Here is a 16,777-nt window from a genome sequence, read left to right as displayed (position 1 = left end):
TCAAATTTTGACAAAGCATTAAAAGTACCCAAATTAACCATTTTAAACATTAAAATTGGAAAAATGAAATTTTATATTTTGAGCTCAAATCGTGTCCAGGTCCCTTTAAGTCTTAAACCTTTTTAGTCTCATTAAATGATTCGAAATGCGCAAAGTGAACGAAAAGTTCACACTATATTGGAACTTGGATTATTATACCCCAGTTACGCATCACCATAGAAGGTAAGCAGACGTTCAGAAATTGATGATTGGAAGTTATCCGTCGGTTGTCCATTGATTGAAAGAAGCCCCGGTCGTAATTGAATCTCTGAAATCAACGTGCAATAAATGAAAACAAATAAAGGCCGACCAAAGGAATTAACGAAAGCAGATCGGTCAATTACAACTCACAAGACAAGAATCAGTTCCTAAAAAACGCATGAAAATACCTTTGTCCAATTGTGCCATTTTTAAAAACATACTCAAAAGTTTATGTCAGCGAACTAAAGCAAGACCTCTGACTTAATTGCCGAAGAAGAAAAGAACCAGATTCTGAAATTAAACGTACATGTATATATTATGATGATTACAGATAGAAAAAATTGCCATCCTTTGAAAGTCGATTTTCGTTACCAGACGAAGGAATGTGTGACTATGCAGCATATATATGAATAACCAAACAACAAGTCGCAATACGTTTTAAGAGAATATTAAAGGTTTTATTAATAAAAAAAAATGTTCTTATTTGTCCTTATGCATGCACAGTCGAATAGAATACAGTTTTCACCCGTGATGCTATAATTCTTTTCATTGCTCAAAAGATTAAAGGAAAAATATCGTCTAAAAAAATTAGTTGGATATATAAAGCATGTTATACAGTTTGTGTCATTTTCAATGACCATTTTTTCAATCTCATTTTTAATGGTGGGCGCATTTGACCACAGGTGCATCCCCACCCAAACCCCAAGGATTCTCGACCCCCCGGGACTTACTCATTTCTTCAGTAAATTATTCTTTTATGACATTTCCAAACAAATGCATACATTTAGTACACTTGATTACTTAATACAAACATTTAAAAAAAAATCATACCCTCTATAATACAACGTATATAGACGGGATAAGGGTTTTGTCAATATGTTTGATTTAAGTAATTTTGTGCAATGAATGTATACATTAGATTATAAATATAATTATCATAAAAGGATAATTTAAATGCAAAATTGAAAATCCCTGGGGTCTAGATACTTAGGGGTGGAGAATGGAAAGGGGGAGGGGTGGTCGGTCCTGTCCTCAAGCACCTGTGCATTTGACTTCAAAATTCATACAAAATATAGGATTAATACAGAAAAAAAGTTTGATATCGAAAGAAAGGGGGAGGGGCGGGGTTGCGGCTGAAAATTGTACATTTTTGCAATGGGGATAATTAAATGGCTCATTTCGATCATATCTCCAACATTTGAATGAAGACAACAATTATATAATTTCAAAGAGCCATGGCTGAGTGGCCTACAAGAAAATAGACAGGCCTACGTCTCATTGCTGTTTGACACAACTACCCAAAGTCCAAGCTCTTGTTAAAATGGCTCTATTTATAACTTAATATGTCTATAGTAAAATCAAAGCTGCGTGCCCCTTGAGTTTAAAAAGATATTGAACAATTCAGGACACACACAAATATAGTGTTTTAAATTTTAACACTTTGAATAGAACAAAGACAAATAGACAAATGGAAGAAAAATTGAATAGAAGTTTAAAGCAGATATTTCGCTTCATTAAGAAATTCTTATCGCCATAACCATCATATTGTTAATGTATCTGTGTAAACAAGAATATGTTCGAAAAAACTTTAAATTATTTCTTATTTGTGAACTTCAATGTATAAACGTATCAACAGTGGTTTTTGAGACGGTGAAACATTCCTGATTGTCCTGAAAGCAAAGTAAAAAAATGGAATACATAGTGGAAGAAATCAAGTACTCGAGACAGTTTACTCCGAAACACAAACTGGAGGAGTTTTATGTGAAACTGGAAGAGATAATTCAGTCGAGAGATTTGGAAAACACCGCGTACGAGAGCATCGGGTACTTCTTCCACTGCCTGTGTGTGCCGGTCAACGCAATCCCACCGGCGTTTATCTCCGTCGAATCCACTTCCGTTGAAAAAGAGAAGCGAATTCGTGGCACGAACGATGTAACCATGGTGACGGCCGGGGAAGGGCTGTACACACCTCTAGGACGCCATGATGCCCCGACCGGAACTTGGTTCATGGCGTCTCTTTTTGATGGCAAACTTCCGGAAAAACTCAGAAACAGCAACGCACGGTTAAAAATCCCGATTCCAAGACTGATGTGGTACTTGTCCAACGTGCTACAATTTCAGCCCCTGCATACTTTGGGAGTTCCCATGAAAGAGGAAAACGCCGGGAAAAGGGTGAATCAGTATGCCGTTGAGATGGAACTTCCGGGTCTTTTTCTGGAGCACGTGCACCATGATTCGGTGACGCACGTGAGGTTGGTGCTGGTGCGTAAAGGAACGCAGGAATATTACTGGTGTGAAGAACATTTGAAGAAAATAGATTTGTTTAACAACCCTATCCTCAAATATCAGGACTCCTCGTGGAGGACCATCAAATCTAGTCGCGCGTTAGATCCGCGGTTCTACGTGGAGATTTTCGTAGTGGGAGATGTTGATCTACAGTCCATGATTTACACGTGGGAGCCGCTGCTACCCTTCAATACACCTATATCCGGAATATGCGAACGTAGGAAAACACCAGACTTGGTTCCTTGACTAAAGATACCCAGATTTGTGAGATTTTTTTTTGAAATGTCGCGTTTTGTGAAATACATAATTATAATACATGTAATATATTTGCATATATGTTGTCCGATTAAGTTAAAATAGAAATAAAACATTCTCTGGTTGTAGTTATTCTATTTTGACATACATCAAACATGTAGAGGACAACTGGTTTTTTTTTCTGTTAAAAGAAAACAGTTTTTTCTGTTTGTTGGTATCTTGCTTCTATTATGCTTTAAGAGAATGAGACACCGACTATGTGTTTCAAACGTACATTTGTACACATAGTCAAATTTATAAAAGTACATCTATTGACAAAACTGTGATAAGTTCTCTGATTTTTAAAAAAATTTGTCGAAAGGTCATTTATATAGTCGCTGGATTATTTGTGTGTGTATGCATAAATATATAACATTGTAATTGATGGTTTTCTTGCTTTGGAATTTTCGCTCGTTTCGAAAATGCATCTTTGTTGATTCATACTTCTAGTATATGCTTACCACATACGATAAATTAACGGCTCTATTAAAGAGCACACATTTTCTTACACTTACATCTACCTTAAATTGACCAGTATAAGGGAGACAACTGTCACTATAAATGTTTTTCTATGTACAAGAGTTATCTTTCTCGTCGTTATACACTACCATGGTTAGTTAAAGCAATATGAGCTGTATTTTTTAGAATTTTATTTTGCTGCAAAAACCTGCTAGTGTGATAAGTCTGCATTTTAATTAAACTCTTATGATAAAAAAGGTTTGAAAAAATCACTAATTTTCGTCAGAAGAAAGGTTTCTCTTCTAAGGAATACATATAATAGCAGATCAATTTTTGTACAGGACGACAATAATTCAATTTTGCTTCATTTAAGGTCAGACGCGACCTATCTTCCATTTTTTTTTCTTATCTCCACAATGTAAAGATTTTCACTAAGTAATTCCATAATTATATTTTTATGCTACATGATACTTCTTTAATTTGGGTATAAAGTGTTTAATTGAAAATACATAGTATGACTTTATTTGCAAGCATTTAAGGAAAAATCTATATATTCTAGCTCCTAAAAGAGCCTGGTATGTACCATTAATTTTGGGAATCAACAGATTTAAATGCTAAAAAATAAGGAATAAAATATCAAGGAAAATTCTATAAAATTGAGGAACGTCTGACCTCGTGTGTCCTTACGGTTTCGTTAATGCTTTTCCAATAAAAATATGGCTAACAGAACTTTGAAAACCATGACATTTTTGTCATTTTATTAGAAAATAACATTTTTCGTAAAAAAAAAAAATTCAGCATGAAAATTGCAGCTCGTATTGCTTTAAAAATGTAGGAGCATTTATTTATTGTATACAAATCAATTTTGGTCGTTATACTTTAATTACCTTAACACAGTGAGATCACGGTAATTCTTTCAAACACAGTTTTATTTATTTCTTTTTAATTATTTATATTTCTATCACAGAGTCGGTCCTTATGCTTTTCAATTAAATCAATTTCATCGCTATTTACTGGCATGTAGCTTTCGGTAAAAAAAAAAAATAGATGGAAGACCAGGGACGGATCAGAATATTTCAATTTGTTCAGCAATGACCAACACTTAATATCTTATGAATCAGCAAAGTTATCAAAATCATTTTAATTTTGTTTGATGATGAATTAATATCAAACATTATAAAAATTGACATGAAAATATTTCATATCATTTCAAAAATTCAGTTAAAGTAGTCAATACTATCATTGATAAAATCAAAATATTCACTATAGAATTTTGAAGAAAGAAAAAACAAGTGACTCAATATTCATATAATATTCTAAACACTTGTCTTTTTCCTTTTTTGGAGTTACCGTTCTTTAATTGCTAAGAGAACAAAAGTACCAATTATATTCGCGCCATTTTCGCAATCTTCATTAAACAAAAAGGCAAAATTTTGCAAGATTTTCTCAAATGTCCTTCATTAACTGTTTGACGTTGAACGTTTTATTTAATAATCCTTGTGAGGTAGTATCTTTAAAACTTTATATTTTAAGTCTTTCATGAATACAATTCGCAAATTCGCTGTTGTTCTGTGTTACAACTTGTTTTTTTACTAATCTTACTATATGGTTTCTACATTAACTAGTTATTTAGAACTTTCCATATCACCTATGAATAAATAAATTATTTACATATTTGAAAAAAAAACCCCAATAAATTATGTCTTTGTTTTATGCTATGGTCACAATATGGACAATCCAAAGTTTTTTCTATGTTTATCGTTACTTTAAAAAATTCAAAGGCGATTACATGTTTAAAAAGAAGTTCAAACAGGTGATTTTCATTCGTTTACATTACTAAAAATGTTGTAAGTATTCAAGATACATGTGGACTGTTTATCTGAATAATATCTGTTCTGACAGATATATTTATAATCTATTACGTGCTCTTAAGATTTAGTCTTCTAGAAATTGTAGTTGCAAAAAGCAAAACTGGAAAGAATAATGCTCTCATAAACCCACGTGACGGGTTACGCTGAACTTCAGACGTCAAAATTAAACGTTAGCGTGAATTTTGGACAGCTTTTAAACGCTAGCTGACTTAATCAGTTGCAATCAAGAATCGGTGATAGAACGCACACCTTTGGTTGTCCATTGGTGGCAGTCGTCTCTCCGTTGTTCGAGGTGTTCGCGTCCGCCACAGGACTAACGTTGTCTGCTAGAATATGATAAAAGATGGAGTTGGAATGAATTTCAATCGAAACTCGATTAACTGCATGATGTTCACGGATGGTAAGGGAGAGAGGAAAATTTATCCCCCCTCCAACCCTAAAAATCATATTTCCTGAGGACAACACCCGAGGGAAATATTATTTTTCTGGGGGAATAAATCTCTTGACTGTTCATCCAATAAATTGTTTATTATATCGAACAACACGGGGTTATATAAAATACAACGGGTTCTATTCGTTTTTCAACTCTTGTAAATCAATAAAGTAGTGAATGATTACCGGTTTTTTTTTCCCTGTATTGTTATCTCATTTTCGATAAGTCGAATATATTAGTTTTCTGATATAAAAGCGAAAACAATGTTGATATAAAATTAATCCTTTGATGACATCGTATGCTCTTCAGGATTTTTCATACAAATGGAATGAAAAATTCACGATGCCTCAGAAGTGGTAGGATACTGTATGACGAAAAAAGATTACGATGACAAGGGAATATGAAGCTTTATTGCCATGACACGTGATTTTCTAGAACCAATAAGATAACGCGTTATAAAGAAATATTCATGATGAGGAATAATAATATTAAAACTGTAATAAAACAACAAAATTCTTTTGATTAGGTAATAATACCGTTTGTCTAGCTTTCGTCAGTTTCTTATGCGTAAAGTTTTGCGCATTTGTTTTAGCTGATCTTGTTCCTAACTTAAACGATGAAGTCCCTAATTTGAACAGGACTTCTACGGAACATTTTCGGCAATCAAACAGTTGTTATCCGTTTTGTTTCACAAATACACTGATCGTTAGAGCTAGAACACCAACAGCTGATCGTGAGAAGACAACAGACATAAACGTACAACTGTGTGCTGCCGGTTTTTCTTCTTTTTTTTGGGGGGGGGGGGGGGGGGGGGGTTGTTCCATTGAACGTCCATTAACGCTGTTCGTCATTATAAGGACATAAGACCTCCAACATATCATTTTGTATTTAAATGCGTAAATACAATATAATTATTATTTGTTCATGATATTAAAAACAACTTTTGGTTTGAAATTTATTGGTGGTTTGGCATTTGTTTTTACTCTGATAACTAAGCATAAAAATTACATTATTTTACGTGTATATGCATATGCAAAATGCACATACCAATGATAGCAATAGATGAAAATCCAACCTTTGTTATTGTTAATATTATGCGTAGTCAATTTTTAGATATGATTGAAGTCAAAATGCTATCTTTCAAAAAAATAAATAAATAAAAAAAAATAGACACAATACAGAAGGAAAAAATGTTGCATCCAATAATTTTCATTTTTTTTTCTCACCGAAAAATTCAATTCAAAAACAGCCGAGTTTCCGATTTGGATTCCACTAGATTCCAATTAATAAGGAAGACCACGGGATTTTTAAAACTTTAAAAGATATACATGTATCAACATTTATTTTTGTCCAAATATTTAGATTTTATATACAGACCCGATGTCCAGTGTTTGAAAGATAAAAAATATCTTACATTTAAATATTTATGTTTAATAATAGTATACTTCACTATACAAAAAAGTATCAATAAATATCCAAACTTATTTCATCTTTGATATCCATTGATATACTTTAAAAAATATTAACCTTCTTTTAAAATTCCTCCAAAATGTCTAAAAACAAGAATATGAATTTGTACATATACAATTTAAAAGTAAGTCGTTCATACAGTGTAGATTATGTTATGGCTCAGATCTGACTATTTGTGATTTTTTGGAATAATTATACAAGCGTCTTTATGGTATAAATGTATGTATGTATGTAACGCATATATGTATTTCAAAGAAATCGTCAAATATGAACGCAATAAACACAATGGATAATGATTTAGAAAGTTAGAATTGTTTATTTCATGTTTGTATCACTCCTTTCCTTAGACTAGACGACCACTATGTCTTAAAGGAGGTACTAATTATTTAATGTATCAAGAAAAATAAAAAGTTGATGTCACACATTTAAAGCTGCTTGGTCGGATTTTTTTGTAATTATAGTATCATAATTTTTTTCATACAAATCAATTATCTTAGAAAGTTATGGACTTTCTCCTATTTACACCAGCAGAATCAGTCTCCTGTCAAAGTTAGAAATATTCAAAGTAAATAAAAATAATTTCTCTTTGGGCAAACGAAAAAACAAACCAAAATGCATCACGGGAAAGTTTAGAAAAGGAAACTGCAGGGTTTAGTCCCCCGAATGATTGGGGTTATTCAACCCGCATGCTATGCATCGATTGTAAAGAAAGCAGACTTTAGAAATATTTGCTAACAGAACGTACACATGTTTATTTGTAATTTGTTTGATCATTTCGACCTTTATTTAAAGCGATGTCAAATTCGTAATACAACCGTTCCCGTCTCGTCGTCAGGGGTGCAATTTAACATGAGGCGAAATAACGCGGTACCTTTTAATGTCGTTTGTTTTGTTAGCAAATTTTGTACGTATTTTTCTTCATTGAAATTTGGCATAATTGACGGGTAAAACTACTGCAATGTCTATTATAATACATATACTAAGCATAGCCATCGTTTAAAAGCGTGCATAAAATTTGATATAAAATCGGACCAAGCAGCTTTAAGTTATGCCATTGTCCTTTACAAAAATTTAGATTATTGATAATCAAAATTTGTACAAATTTTGATTATCAAATCTAAATTTTTGTAAAGGACACTATACTAAAACAAATATCAATACGACTCCACATTGATATGAAATCACTACATTAAATCATTTAAGAACTTGCACCCATCTCAAATATTTTTTTTAAAGTTTGGTACGGCAAATATTGGAGTTAAACAACGGCCATATTTGATCAGTTGTTTTCTGCTCACAGAGCATGCGCGTCTGCGCAGTGTTGTGTTGTGTGTGGCGCTTGATCTAGGAAGTAAAAATTCCATTGCTTTGAACCAAACTGCTATTATTATAACAACAATCTAAATTATTCGCATTCTATGTTAAGAGTTATTATTTATAATAACAATATATTGTTTTTCATCGAACTCGCCATATCCCTCTTGTATTTGTATTGTATGCGTACATATCAACCCATTGCATGACGAGAAAAAAATGTTGTTGATAGATATAAAGCCAGACATGCATTTTTGTGCACCATATAGACACAGCTTTGGATCAGTTATGCGATATAAAGAAATCAATCTTCTGCCATTGTTATCATGATAAACTGGGAGCCGTGTTGGTGCCGCAAACACGCTTCGTAGTAAGATAGCTTCAGTGCTTAAACAACGCTCTACCCAGGTATTGTTTATCGTGCACGTTACGTATAAATAAAGCCGTTTGTTGGCAAAACATTTTTGATAAAACTTTTTAAAATGTTATCAAAATGTATTTTTTTGCAGATATCTGATGCTTTGGATAGGAAAGACGCACTTGCTTAATGTTTTTAATGCTTTTCAAAATAAAGAAGGGGACATCTAGTCACCATTCCATTAGTTTGTTTTTCTCAGGTTCAAATTCTTCAGTTGTAATTCCAACACAGTGTATCAATAAATGGAACAAATTCAGATCTCAGTTATCATTTTTCTTGCCATTTATTATTTCACGACTCTTTTGAAGAGGTATATAGATATGTAAAGTTCATTTTCAAAATGATTTAATCACGAGATACTATTAATGTTGCTTTAATTACTGCTCATAAAAGGTTCGAAATAGATACGATTCTAGTATACCTTCTGTCTACATAAATATTTCCAATAAAACATTTTTTCTACCCCCTTAAATACGTATTAATCCTATTCAGTCCTACCATACTTGAGTTTGATACAACAGACAATGCATATCTTAATTTTATGCCTTCCTCTTTCATCATGAACACAAAACAGAAATTAATTTACTCTGCATGTATTTATTTACCTAAACCATAAATGATCAATGAAACTAAACATCAAATTATATTGCGAATAATCCTTACATGAGTCAAAATTCAGCAGGTTTACTTCAATAAATTCGTCAACGCCTCGTTCTCCTCCTTTACAAAAGAGAGACAGCAAAGGGACACAATTACAATTTTCACACAAAGTGAAAAGAAATTACATCTCTTAAATTACAAAAATGTGTTTTGAATTGCGTCGTACATTTTTAACACACGTTAATTAAGTATCTCATAACATCAACAATCCTCGGACTTGAGTTAATTGCAGTTTTATTCACACAACAACGACAATAAATCATTGAACAGGTGACTTAAAGTCCCAGACATATTACTTTGTTTTTAATTTACTTAAAATGCTGAAATGCTTTCTGACCTTACAAAAATATTCCATGTATATACATCTTCTTCAAAGATAATTTCAGTTACCTAACGTTTTATTTTTCTGTTATCAAGTAAATCTAAAGTATAATCCAGTTTGAAATATGTTTATGGTTTTTTATTTATAACTAAGGATAATCATACACTACTTAGGAGGCGTTAGAGGGTCGAGAAAACAACAAGTGAAAGGCCAAATCGTCATAATATCTGAATTGGCGACTATAGCCAGCTTTGTATAATTCACGTATACGTACGTATGTTTTGTCGGGGCCAAAAGTAATGCAGGGGTCAATCCATATGCTAGATTTAGCTTCGGAATGTTCGAAAACGAAGAAAACACAAAAACTAAACTCAGATGTATGCTCAAAAAAGTTTATTGCATCAATATGTGAACTGTCATAATAGGTGTTTTTCATAAATCGATAGAATGGGGTAAATTTTATCGCACAAAAACTCAAGAAACATTTTGTTCAGAATGCAAAACAACGGGGAGAAAACCGTCGCCCGTCTGTTTCCGTTGTGAATCGTTCTCAAGTTCACAAAACGAAAATTAACCGACATAGGAGTATATGCATTACGGTAATGAAAATTGTTTTTCAGCTATCTGCCGATGAACTGTCTATCAACGGTAAAAACTTTAATATCCTAAAAAATCCGAATATTATGACTCTATGCAACCAAGTCATGGCGTACCTTTCTTCGTGAGATCGAACAGAAATGAAGCCCTGCACATGCCAATCGGTTTTTGTTGTAATTTATCGCGAGTCATGTATGGCGGGGAATCTACAAGAAACCTGGAGGCTGCTGTATCTGTTGTTGAAGGCTTTGGGGTGAGGGTTGAGGGATCGTTCCTCAAGTGGACTATGGTAATGACTCCAGTGATAAGATAGCACACATAATGAAAAGCGACATCTGGCGGAGATCGCTGTACATTTGTGATTTTAATTGACGTTTTTTGGAATCGTCCCTGCTCCAATTAATAAAGACTGCCAAGAGACCAACATCCACGCTTCTTCAGTTCCTCCAATTCACCAAGTAGGACCATTACTCACAAAAGATATTACCTTGCGGGGTTTCTACGGTAAATAAAAAAGCGGTGAGTACATTTTTAAATTTTGAAAAGAAATTGATGCGTTCCGTCGACGTATCGCGAGATATCTCGAGATTAAGAGATGTTGAAGAAACATAGACCCCTAGTTTATCACTGTTGATTTGAGCATCTACGTACAAAAAGTTTTCCAAAAAAATTTACGAAACTACAGCACAAAGGTTTGACTTTTTTCTCTCTAAATTCATTTTCTTTGTGATATTTTCGTTTCTTTTGTAGCTTACTGCTGAAAAAAAGTGATACAAGGAGAAAGGGGAAATTTAATAGCAACCCTCCAATTTTTCACAGGGGCGGTCGACCTTTGGTGTAACAAAGTAACAGAAACCAGTTGTGACATCTCGCTTTCACCTCTCGGAGGAGAGAATATAGACGGGACTGGTAATGCGTGCAATTGGTCCTGCTATCGGAACTCTCGTCTTTTAGTTGTGGAACCCGAGACTCCCAAACTGTGTATTACTGCACATGTCATTGTTCCCGGCGTCAGCGGTCGCACTGGATTTTTTAGATTTAAGATTCTGGCGTAAGAGAAATTAGGCGTGTGATACTAAACAGAGTGAATTTGTAAACGCTGTTGGTCAGCCACTCAACGTTAGAGGAAACCCATACACTGCGCTGTTCAAGGAGACAGATACAAGGTATACCAAATCTTACACGTTATCTGTTTTTCTGAGTCGTTTTCAGCTTCTTTCTACCAAATTTCTTACTTTTTTCAAGCCATGTTGCGAGATAAAAGTTACTCTGGGTTTTCTTCAAGGCGACCTATTTGGCTCTCATAATCGAGCTATTGTTAATTTATAGCTGACCTTTTGCGCCTTTTATCTCGAGATATTTAATCAAGGACTAGCATTTAGATTAGCCCACAGCTCTGACTGAGCATCAAGCCGGTCATTATCTCAACCAAATTACTTCAAAACTGACATTTCTGCACGTTAATCCCGAATTTATTTTAAAACACAATAATACTTAGTATATACCTTGGAAAATGAGAGGGCACAAAAATGTACAGAATGTTCAAAGAGGTGTTGTTTTTCTTTGAAAATGAATTTAAAAATAGAGGAAAGTCTTATTTGTTAAGAGGGTTATCCCTTTTTCAAGCATTTTGGTTATCAGTTTTTTTTTTATTATTAACTTAATTTTGTTGTTTGTAACTTATGGGCAACAATCTCCCTACTATTTCTTTCTATACAGTGATTGTATAGAATTGCTATGGTTATAATGAAAATGATATAAGATATTTTTAAATGGTTTGAGACCTGTCTTGATAATTTGATAGACGCAATGAAACATTACCGATGAACCAGTGACACAAATTGAATGCCCCTTATTAATAATTTCATGCTCAACAGGTGTCGGGGGGCTCAGGTTCCCTGGCCCGCCATCATGGACCGACATTTCTAATTGTGATATCAAAGACCGGCTCCCGTATCAAGTCAAGTCACACTTTTCCAATTGCCAGTCCTTGTACTCTTATTATGAAAATTGTAAAAGTGTATGGTTATAGTGAAAAAGTAAATTTAGAATTTAACGCAAGAAATGAATTGATTAAAAAAAATCAGCTTATATATACTCGAAAATGATGAAAATTAATCATACAAAAAATAATTATTAAACTGCGTAGGGAAATAATAAAAATAATTTAACCCCCCCCCCCCCTAAAAAAAAAAAACCCAAAACCAGCAAGTCCCTTTCCTAGCAGAAAAATGATATATTGTAGATATAAAGACATTCTGCAAAGATCAAATAGTTTTTGTTTATTAAAAAATCCTATATTTTTTTCTTCTGTGGAATGAATAAATATATACAAAGATAAAAGACACACAGGAAGACATGCAGATCACGTGACACTCTGTCTCTGTAACGTCATGATCACACCTGAGAAAATACGACTAAATAATGGATAATGAACAAGAACTATATTTTTTGGCATGGGAATCGGAGAGGATATTCCGTGGCTCTGCATGCCATGCGATCAAGAGGTCGGCTAATCTGATACCTATATCAATACAGTTTTACATGCCGTTTTATTGTGCTTGGAAACAATGAGACCTTGTTGTCCTCGGCTCAAGGAAAAAAATGAATTCAGTCGGCAAATTACAATGCAAGAACCGAGCAAGGGTTGCGCCATCTTGGGCTGACTTTTGGCCCGCTGCAGTCGTTCTGCTGAAAAGAGCTGTCATGATTTGGACTGAATAAGACGTTTAAAATAATGAATGAGTTTTTGATATATACATAGAATTTTTTATTTAAAATTCCTGTGACAGAGACAGCTGTATGTTAGAGAATGAGTGTAGCAGGAAGAGTTTATGTTTTTATAGCCTATAAAGAGGGAAGAATTGGTGCTTTTTTTTTGTTATTGCATACCCTATTTAGAATGAATTTTCGCAAATTTATAAACAAAAAACAACCAAAAGTTTCGCTCATTTTTTTTTTGTCTGTAAAATTTCCAATAAGAAATAAAGATATCATAAAATAACCCATTACATAATTGTGATATGATATTTAAAAACAAGGTCAAACATTTGGTTGCTCTGGTGGAAAGGAAACCCTGATGGCGGGTGAAACCTATACACGTTTTGCCCTACGAAAGGAAACGGGGCACGGCTTACCTGGCTCATTAGCGGAGGATAAATTTACACGTTTTCTTTTGTTGGGTCAATGGTGCAGAGTTGCAGGTTAATCTATTTAGAATCAGAAACAATCCCCAGAATCCTCTAATTAAGACGCTGTTTCGACATGTAGCTCCCCTTGGTGTGTTACGCTTCAATAAGAATGGTTTATCTGTTTGTTGAAAACCGACAGCGTAACTTAGGCTGCTTTGGAAAATGGAAACCTTTCTTTTTTTTGGCTGAACATTTGGTTCTTTCTTTTTTTTAATGGAATACTCTATGAATCATAAGTTTGGAAGAACAATGGAAAGGCAGTTTATGGGACTATAAAAAACAAGGTTTGTTTTTTTAAAGTAATGGATGTTCAAAAAACATGTTTAAAATGTTTGGGCTATTTTTAATCTGTTGATAATACACGTACCTTACTAAAGTATGTTTTCAAGAAAAAGAGAAGAGATAATAAAATCCTCGAATTAGCCGGTCATTCGGTTTATTGAGGTCACTATGACGGATGCTGAGAGAATGGCGCCCGTGCTGGTTCGTGTAAGCCCCTTTTTGTTAAATGTCTATATTTTGGTTGTTATTAATGATCCATAATGCGTTTTAATGCACGTATAGTATCCCCCTTATCGCATTGTGTCAGGAAAAAATAATATCTAAATATCGTGACTCAGTGATGTGTTATTTTTTGCTTGTAAAACATGAAAAATGATCATTGTAGTGCGGGCGGAATTTTTATCATTTGTAAGTGTCACTGAAGACTTTAACTCGCGCGAACTTTAGATTTCTTGATAATTTGCCCATTTCACAGTTTATCCTAAATTTTTTACGACCTCACAAAACTAAAAATATTACTGAAACAATCGTATATGATTATTATTTAAGGTAGTCCTATACTCGGCACTAAATGGGCTCAATCATTAAAACCTTAGCTTTTAATGATAAATATACATTCTAGCAATACATATACAAAAGAAAATATGTATGTTTACGTGCTAGTTTGTTTGTTATCGCCTCTCAGACGGGTGTACCCCCTTGCAAAAATTATTGACAATTATGAAATTTGCCAGACGTCCGTTTTTCCTAAAAATAATTAGCAATTTTGGGAAAATTAGAACTGAACATACAAAATAGAGTATAAATATTTATTTAAGCCATATCTCATCAATAATTTTGCGCAAATGTTTGTAAGTAAGTACGATTTATGGACATGATGTATCAAAATAGAATACAAAAAATGCCATGCTAGTATCGCGTTTGGTAATTTTTTTTACTATTTTATGGACTCAAACTTAAATTCATGGTGTTTATTTTATAGATTGACATCTTAGAAAAAAGATTTGGTAAAATAAATCATATGTTGACGGATTACTTCTAACGCTATAAGCACTAAACCAAGTAGACCCTGACGAAAAAATCCGTAAAAATCACATTTTGCTACAGTTTTCTGCCTAGATCTGCCAACAATGTTAGATATCATTTGAAAATTAATTAATTGACGATTGGTTAAATTCGAAATAGCTTCTGTCTCTAAATTTAAACCGGTTTTAGTAAAAGAAAAAGAAAAATTCGGGGGGGGGGGGGGGTCAAAACAAAGAAGATATAAGCATACCTGAGATCCTGGTTAATCAGAAACTTCGTTTTTCATTTTACTTTAACAGAATCGAGTTTCTCAACATTAATCATTTCTATCTCTCATAGAATACATATATTACCGTTTTAATTGCTTATTATTGCCATTGTTTACAACAGCGATGTAGAGCAAAATCAATACCGGGTATCAAAAACGCTTTGTAAAAGTCGGACCAATATTGTAAAATCCGTATTATGACGTAGTGCGATACTCGGACTACTTTAAGAAAACAAAAACGGGGCTGGTTTCATGGGTTGGAGGGGGGGAGGGGTAACAGATGTATTGTATAATGTACAGCGGACGTGGCTTGCTTACCTTTGGCGACTCCAAACCCTTTTCCAAGCCACATTCTCTCCAGCGCCAAGTTCTTTTTTTTTTAAATTTTGCAATCAAGATGTGAGTTCAATGACACCAAGTTTACAAACACGAAGTCTAAATGAAGCCGTGTACAGAGTTATCGACCGTCTTGTCTACATTACGGCGTGTTTGCAAAGATGGACAATTAGTTTGTTGGAAGCTACAGATCTCTGAAGGTTTAAGAAATAACCCATGATGAAGAGGTCAGGAGAGTTGATAAGAGAGGGTAAATGCTCTTTTTAAAAAAACAATATCTCCTATGATAACGATATCATCGTTCATATTCGTTATGATTTATGATTTGTGCCAAAATCACACGTTTTTGTGATGTTAAAATGTGTCTATTTTGATATAAAACATACAAATTATTACGCAAATGGAAGTCAGGGGACAGTTTGGAACCATTACTTATGTATATGATTTCTGGGAATTTGTTAATAATATACCTAGGCTAAACTTATATAGTGTAGTCATATCTGAAAATGTATACCTCTGCTACAAGATGTTATTTTCTGCGTTTGCTTCAATGCTTTTTTCACCGAGTGAATTCTGGTCGTATATCAATAATTCTAACAAACTGATCACGAAATCTTGAAAAGTTGGTTGAAGTACTAGAATTGCAGGTTGACGTTTTTCTTCTATAACAACTAAATCATCACTTAGCACCCGATTTTCCTTGTATAGGAATCTTTCTAACGGACCAACATGTACATGTAACGTGTGCTGCCATCCAGGTCTAGCCATTTGTTGTTTAACATCTCAGCGAGACATCACCTTTGAACTTGTCATCCACAGTCCCATGTAGATTCATTACTACGGCTTTTTCACATTCAATGAATCAAAAAATCAGCATTAACCTGTGAGTATAGTACAATTTGAAACGGTTTTCCAACCTGTTCTTGGAATAAATGATTTGGTGATATTTCATCTGATTTGATTACGTTAGCAGCTAGCTTTTGTGAATAGTTCGTAATGGTTTGCAACAAAAATTTAAGGAATTTCTTACCTGTTAGGGCAACTGCACTACAAAACGACAGTATTTAAATGAAGTTGAAGGCAACGTCTAACTCCTCTATAACAATCAAGAATGTGTAAATGTCATATTTAATTTGCATTTTGAGAGCAAACCAAACCAATGCATAAAAGGTACTCACCAACAAAAAAGGGGGGCCAAAAATCAAAACCTACTCAGCATATGGACCAATTAATAACAAGCCCCGTAAATGCATAATTCATTCGCAAAGAAAAATGGAAAAATTCGTGCCGCCTCTCTCCAGCAATTAATC

At 33.7% G+C, this 16,777-nt stretch overlaps 1 protein-coding gene across 3 annotated transcripts in view; it reads left to right on the top strand.

The window, feature by feature from the left end:
* Positions 1-16,777, top strand: part of LOC105345251 (frizzled-5) — a 66,063-nt gene that overhangs the window by 17,409 nt on the left and 31,877 nt on the right. Inside the window, exons 1-2 of one of the 3 annotated variants that reach the window (XM_011453344.4) lie at positions 10,582-10,883; positions 11,115-11,530. The exons of 1 other annotated variant lie outside the window; for it this stretch is intronic. The gene's annotated coding sequence lies outside the window, so the exon portion shown is untranslated. Of the gene's footprint in view, positions 1-10,581; positions 10,884-11,114; positions 11,531-13,699; positions 13,840-16,777 lie in introns of those variants that run through there. One more of the 3 variants, XM_011453350.4, reaches the window with a different exon arrangement.

This window comes from Magallana gigas, chromosome 2, assembly GCF_963853765.1.
Source record: "Magallana gigas chromosome 2, xbMagGiga1.1, whole genome shotgun sequence".
NCBI classification, from domain to species: Eukaryota; Metazoa; Mollusca; class Bivalvia; order Ostreida; family Ostreidae; genus Magallana; species Magallana gigas.
This window is presented reverse-complemented; position numbering and strand designations above follow the sequence as displayed.